Source organism: Aotus nancymaae, unplaced genomic scaffold (assembly GCF_030222135.1).
Source record: "Aotus nancymaae isolate 86718 unplaced genomic scaffold, 86718_ANA_hifiasm-v0.15.2.pri h1tg000064l_1, whole genome shotgun sequence".
In the NCBI taxonomy this organism is placed as follows: Eukaryota; Metazoa; Chordata; class Mammalia; order Primates; family Aotidae; genus Aotus; species Aotus nancymaae.
This window is the reverse complement of record NW_026988479.1, coordinates 32,654,309-32,661,075: the sequence shown is the minus strand read 5'-3', so window position 1 is coordinate 32,661,075 and position 6,767 is coordinate 32,654,309.

Genomic DNA, 6,767 nt, shown 5'->3' with positions numbered 1-6,767 from the left:
CTTAGGAAGTCTGGAGACCCAGCTTCAAATCCTGTCCCTACCACCTACCACCTCTGGGCTGGGGGAGCGCTGAGCCTTGGTTTTCCACGTGGCATAAACGGCACTTCGGAAGATCAAATGAGCCTGCGTCTGGCACGGGTGATTATGGGGTGGATAGCACCTTCCGGCTGGTGGAGCAAGTGCTGGGAGCCGGGCCTCGCTGGCCCAGGGCCTGGTGGCCACTGGCCCGGAGCTCATGCCTGGACCTGAGGGCTGGGAAGAAACATCCTGCCCATGTGTGGGCCTGGCGTGGGGTCTATGGCAGGCCCGGGGCTACCGCGTTGCGGGCCCATCTTTGTGTCTATGTGAGCCCCTCTGTCTCTTGCGCCAAACGGGTGCCTGTGGTCCCCAGAGCCAGGCAGGGGGCACAGGGGCCGGGTGCTTTCTGTCCGTTCTTTTCACATGGGGTCAGGAACCACAGGCCGTGTTCCTGGTGGGCAGGCAAGGGGCCGGCCGCTCCTTGAGTCTCCACTCTGCCTGCACCATCGGGCCCCAGGCCCCCAACTTCAACTTCCCAGCCCTCCTCTCTGTTCCCTAACTTATACATGCCAAGGGGGGCCAACATGCCACAGTGGCTCCAAGCCTGCTGTGGTGAAGTGTGGGGGAACTGGCTTAGCAGTGAGAGAAGACCCAGCTTCCCAGATTCCCGGCATTTTGGGGTGTTGTGGGTTGAATAGAAGCCCCCCAAAAGCTATGTTCAAGTTCTAACCCCCAGAACCCATGAAGGGGGAACCTTGTTTGAAGAAGGGCTTTTTGTTTCTTTCTTTTCTTTTTTTTTTTTTTTTTTGAGATGGAGTCTCGCTATTGTAGCCCAGACTGGACTGCAGTGGTGCGATCTTGGCTCACTGCAACCTCCACCTTCCAGGATCAAGAGATCCTCCTGTCTCAGCCTCCCAAGTAGATGGGATTACAGGCATGTGCCACCATGCCCAGCTAATTTTTGTATTTTTCATTGAGATGGGGTTTCACCATGTTGGCCAGGCTGGTCTTGAACTGCTGACCTCAAGTGATCCACCCAGCTCAGCCTCTCAAAGTGCAGGGATTACAGGTGTGAGCCACTGCGCCCGGCCTGGAGAAGGCTCTTTGCAGAAGTAGTTGAAGATCTTAAGATGAAAGGGCAGCACACAGGCTGGGAGAGAAGCCACGTGAAGATGGAGGCAGAGATGGGGTGAGGCCTCGCTAAGCCACCCAAGCCTTGAGGGCAGCCTCCAGACACTTCGGGGAGGACCGAGCAGACAGAACAGACCCTTCCTGCCCTCAGGGGGAACCAGCTGTGTGGCCACCTTGATCTCGACTTCCGGCCTCCCAAAGGGTGAGATAATGAATATCTTCTGTTTCCAGCCAAGTCTGTGGCCATTTGTTAAAGCAGCTCTAGAAAGTAACTTGGGAGGAGGTTTCCAGAACCTGGGAGGGAGGGGCGAGGGCGTGGGACGGGGGCCCAGTGGGGTGCCACGTGGGAAACCCTCCCCCAGAGGCGACTCCACAGATCTCTGAACCGAAGCTCGGGCTTCTGTTCATTGGTCGGGTGGGTTGTGGGGGTGAGTTCACAGCAAACCAGTCCTCCTGGACTCCTGTTCCCCGGGGGACCAGGTCTGGCTGGGAGCTCCTGCAGCCTAGCATGGGATGCCGCCTCCCAGCCCCCACAATCCCATGTACGGGGCAGGGATGCTAGGGGGCCTTTTCCTCTTCCCTCGAGTTCCATCTCCTCAAAGAAGGACACCTCCTTCACCCTCTGCACTGCCCCCATCCCCCTCAGACCTGGGAGCTCCCCGAGTTCTCTCAGAAGCTTGGTCCACGCACAAGAGCACAGCTCTGGCTTCTGGGAGGTTTTGCCCCGATGCTCCCTGAGCGAGGAAGCCAGCAGCTCAGCCGGCCCCGGGCCTTTGCACCTGCCATTTCCTGCCCCAGGATGATGTCCACAGACACCCTCCATGTCTCTGCCCATGCATCTGCTTGTCCCTCCCTCCTCAGCTACCCAGACTTGCCAGGCATTCTCCACCTGCTTCTCGCGTGTCATCGCTGGACCCCCTAGTAAAGTTGTTTGCTGGCCCTCTCTTTCCGCTGGCTGCCGGGATGCTGAGTTCTGGAGGGCAGAGCTGGGTCTGTGTGGCTCCTGTCCCATCTCCAGCGTCCCACATGGGCCAGCATCGCAATGATATTCCAGAGGCAGGAAGGGGAGGGTGTGGTGGCTGCTTGGGGCTGGGCAGGATGACCCTGAAGATTCTCCTGCCTGAATGGCCCATCAGTCTGCCCAGTGTCGGCCCCCCTCTGCCAAAGGCCTCGGCAGCAGCTGCCTCTCAGCCCCCATCCTCTCCCCCATACCTAGAGGGGTCACCAGGCCTGGCCCCTGGAGGACACACCAGCCCAAAGCCCCTCTGCTCCTAAAGCCAAGCCCAGAGTGGCCCCCCAGCAAGAAGCCACAAGAGGATTTTCGGGCAGCCATAGTCACAAGTGCCCTGACCTGGGAGGGGCACTCCTTGGGGTCTAGCCCCATCCTGCCAGGGCTGGCTGTGGGCCCCTAAGCAGACCCTACCTGTCTCTGGGAATATGTCCACTGGGGCCCAGGGAGCCAGTAGACAGCCTCCTTGCTCCACCTGCTCTGGAGACAGAGGCCACTGGGGCAACAGCAGAAATCACGGAAGGCTGCCTAGAGGAAGAAGCAGTCACATGTTAGGATGAATGCAAACACTGGGGGAGCTGACCCAGCCTCGGAAGCCCCACTTCTTGGAGCAACGCCTTCCTGATGGGGCCCAACCTGTTGTCCAAGGTGGCAGCCACCATTCTGGGCAGGAAACCTGTGTTAGGGCCACGCCCCAGCCTGATCAAGGCCTGGCCTTGGCCTCACCTTGGCCTGCTTGTCTTACCCCCATCAAGCTGGAGGCCAGCCTGACCTGCCTCCTCCTTCCGGAGCCTCCAGCTGTACAAGGGGAAGGAGCAATCTCAGGTGTGTGCACAGAGGGACACACGTGTCCCCTCACACGGCCAGCCCACATGTGCAGAGTGGCAGTGCGCCATGCTCCATGCTCCCTGCGGGCTCTCCCGCGCTTCCGTAAGCACTGTGCAAGCACAGACCCCCTCTGGAACGCCGGGCGTGTGCCGGCCGGCACGCATCCTGCCAGGGAATCTGTGTCTCCGTTGGTGACCTACTCCATTTCCTGCAACAGCCCCGGTATGCTCCAGGAGTAATTACCAACAATGCTGCCTCCCACCCTTGAAAGATGATACACTATGTGGTCACCTCTGTCTGGGCCACCAAGAGGATCCCGGCTGGGCTTCTGCTGAGTGGGTCACAAAAGCCATCAGGAGCTGGTCTTGGGGACTGCAGCTGGAGGTCGGTGACCTTGATCAGGCCCAGGGAAGCTGAGAGGAACCTCGCCCCCTTTGCACCAACAGCCTCACTCATTCCACACCTGAGTCTTCAGAGAAGGAAAGGCAAGGCCCTGCAGTTAGGACCTGAAATTGTCAGCCTGTCCCCATCCTGCCAGCCGGGATTGACCTGTGGTTTTGTTGGCTGCCAGCCAGCGGCCGAGGACAAGCCCCGCAATCTGAGCCGGGGGCTGCGGGAGGATGCAGCTGAGGGGAGCAACGAAGCTAAGAAACTCTCGAGAGAGGTGGGAGGGGCACCTCGAGAGAGGGGGCAGTGCCAGGGCCGCAGTGCACAGCCGTATATGTTGCGCACTGACCAGCAGCACACACCTAAGATCCAGCCCATGCTCCGCTCGTCAGGCTGCAAAGAAGCAGTGCCTCTCCCCAAGCTGTGGCCCAGGCAGTGCGCAGGACATCTGGCAGGCGGGGTCCATGCTTCCCCAAGACTCTGTGCTGGCTGCATCTGTATGTGCACACTTCAACGTGCCTTGCAGGGTACCCAGACTGCTGGAGGAGGCTGGGACCCCAGCCCCCAGGCCAGGGCTCCCGTGGGCAGGGAGGCGCATCCCTGTCTGGCCCGGGAGGCTGTGGTTCCCAGGCCATCACAATGGTCACACAACAGGGGCCCCCAGGGACGGAACCTAATCTCAGGCTATTGAAGACCTGAAAGCCATGGCCCCTGCCCTGAGTCAGCAGACGCGCCTGCCGGCCCCACCTGGGACACCTGATCCACTGGTCGCCCCACCACAAAGGGGGACACTGTCCCCCCAGAGCCCCCCGCCCCACCGACAGAGACAAGGAGGAAAACTGGGTCGTTGGGATAGAGTGACAGCAATGGCAGGTGGGGATGAGACAGGAGGGAGGGGCAGCCACCACTGAGCACAGCCCAGCCTCTGGGGATGTCCCAGGCCTGAAGAAGATCTGCCCTGGGGGGCCCTAGAGCCCGAGGAGGGCTCAAGTGACTGCTGATTTGCAGGGGGTGGGGACGGGGGCCAGGGTGGGGGCAGCTGAGACCAGAAAGAAACAGCTAGGACCCCACCTGAGGTTGGAGACACAGCCAGGACAGGGGACTGTCCACCTAGAGAGATGCCATAGGCCATGTTGCAGGGGCAGGCCTGGACTGCTCCCCAGGCCCCCACCCCCCTAGGCAGGCCGGCCAGCCCCCCAGTCCTTGGTCTGGGCACGTCTGGCGTTTGCTCAGTCTCCCAGCCGGGCAGAGCATTCCGAGAGGTCACAGGGAGAAGCAGTCCTGGCCAGAAGACGGCCATGACCGAAGGTCCACCCTCACCCGCTGGCATCACCACAGCCCCCGAACAGTGTCTGCTGGGGCCCAGCCCCTCAGAACTTTGGGACTTCCTGGGGTGTGGGAGGCACCCGGAAGCGTGAGCCTGAGGGGCTTGCTTTCAAGGGTGGCTGCAGATACCTGCTGCTGGCTGTGTGGGCCTGGGCAGGTCCCTGACTCCTGGGGCCTCCATCTTCCCATCCGTGAAATGGGACTTGGACCCAGACGCTCTTTAAGTTACCTTCTTCCGACTCTTCTAGCAAGAGCCAAGTTCAGGAAGCCCAGCTCCGTTCCATCGGCATCTATGCTGAGTACTTTGTGGGTGCTGGGCTGTGCTGAGGGCTGGAGGTGACCCAGGAACAGGCAGCATGTGGACTGGAGGAGGGAGAAGTGTGGAGACTTCCCACAGGTGGTGGAGATGCTGAGCGTTCCAGGCAGACACAGAGGGACGGCTGGAGCATAGGGAGCCTGGGCCTGGCAGGGCCTAGGGGGTTCAGCAGGCAGAGTGGGCTGGGGGTGGCCTGAGAATGCCAGGGGCAGAGCCAGCCCTCCCAAGTGGGCAGCAGAGAGCCAAGGGAGGGTGGCAGACCTGAGCCCCATCTCTAGGATTTGGGGGCAGCCCTCAGAGCCAGCTGCTACCCGGCTCCAGCTCAGGACATGCAGTGAGCATAGAATTGAGATCCAGGAAGGCCAAGGTCTGGAGAGGCGCATGGGCTGCCGAGGTGGCCTGGGAGACAGGCTGCCTTCAGCCCTGCCTAGAGCTCCTCGGTCCTATTGAGTCAGCCACGGGAGTTGGGGAGATAAGGGACGGGGCTCTTATGGGGCCTGATGTTGATCTCAAAATGATCTCAGAGGATGCCAGGGCCGCCTGGCATACCATTCCGCCCGTCTCCGCAGCTTCCTCTGGCAGTGGGTGGATGAATGATATCCACCCACAGCCAGAGGGTTCATGGCACCGCAGCCCTGCTGAGCCCAAGCTGGCTCTGCCCTCCCGGGTACCCCAGGGATGGGAGGCCAGGCAGGGGGTGCTGTGTGAGTGGGAAAGTGGTGATGGTGGACAGAGCCCCTCCCAAGAGTGTCAGGGATCTAGGGTGGGGGCACCCGGGCAGACCACCCCCACCCTACCCTGTGGACCCAGGCCAGCCCACTTCCCTCTCTGTGTTCAGCTTCCTCATTCGCAGAATGAGGCTGAGAGTCACAGCCAGGCAGCCTGTGACCCTGCAGTCCCCTCCAGCCTCTTGCCCTACTCTGGCTCCAGCCCTCCCTGCAGCTGGCAGAGCAAGCGGGGTACCACCTCCCCGAGGTGCAGCCTGGGGGGCTGTGGGAGGCAGTGGGAGCAGCTGTACTTGAGGACAGTGTCTGTAGGGGAGCCCCCCCCAAGTGTGGGGACAAGTGAGGGGCCCGGGAGTGTAACCTGGCGGCCTGCAGCAGTTCCGGCTGCTGCTTCTGTCAATACGGCCTTCCTGTTTTGGAGATTAAACCCCGGCTGAGCAAACAGCTTTCCAGGAGGCTCCTCCCTCCACCCCAGCCGAGGCCCTGTCTTCAGGTCCTGAGGCTGGGACCATCTGGAGGCTGTTGGGGTGGCAGGGGCGGAGGGGGGGACCCAGCTCTGCAACCCCTGCACTCACCAAGGCCTGGACCACAGCCCAAGCAGCCCAGCCCGTGCCTCAGCCTCAGCCTCCTCCCAGCCCCCTGCCATGGGCTCCCCCGGAACCCCCCCTGTGCAATCCTTCCGATCTAGGGCGGCCTCACTGTCCTGGACACCCGGCAGCCGCATCCTCTGCCCTCGTGTGACCTCCTGCAAGAAGGCAGGCACACGCCGCTCCCGGTCCTCACAGCCAGGCACAAGCCACCTTGTGTGGACCCCAGGTGTGACGGGAGAGCCACTCCGAGAGCCCCTCCAAGGCACAGCCAGAGGAGGGACTGCCATCTCTTGGATGGCTTCTGTACCCTGGCCCTTGACATTGCTGGTGGACCATTCTTGGTTGTGGGGCTTTCCTGGGCACGGGGGGCTGTGGGGTAGCCTCCTATGGGCCAGATCCTACTGGCTGCTCAGCCCCAGCCCAGTGGCGACAACTGA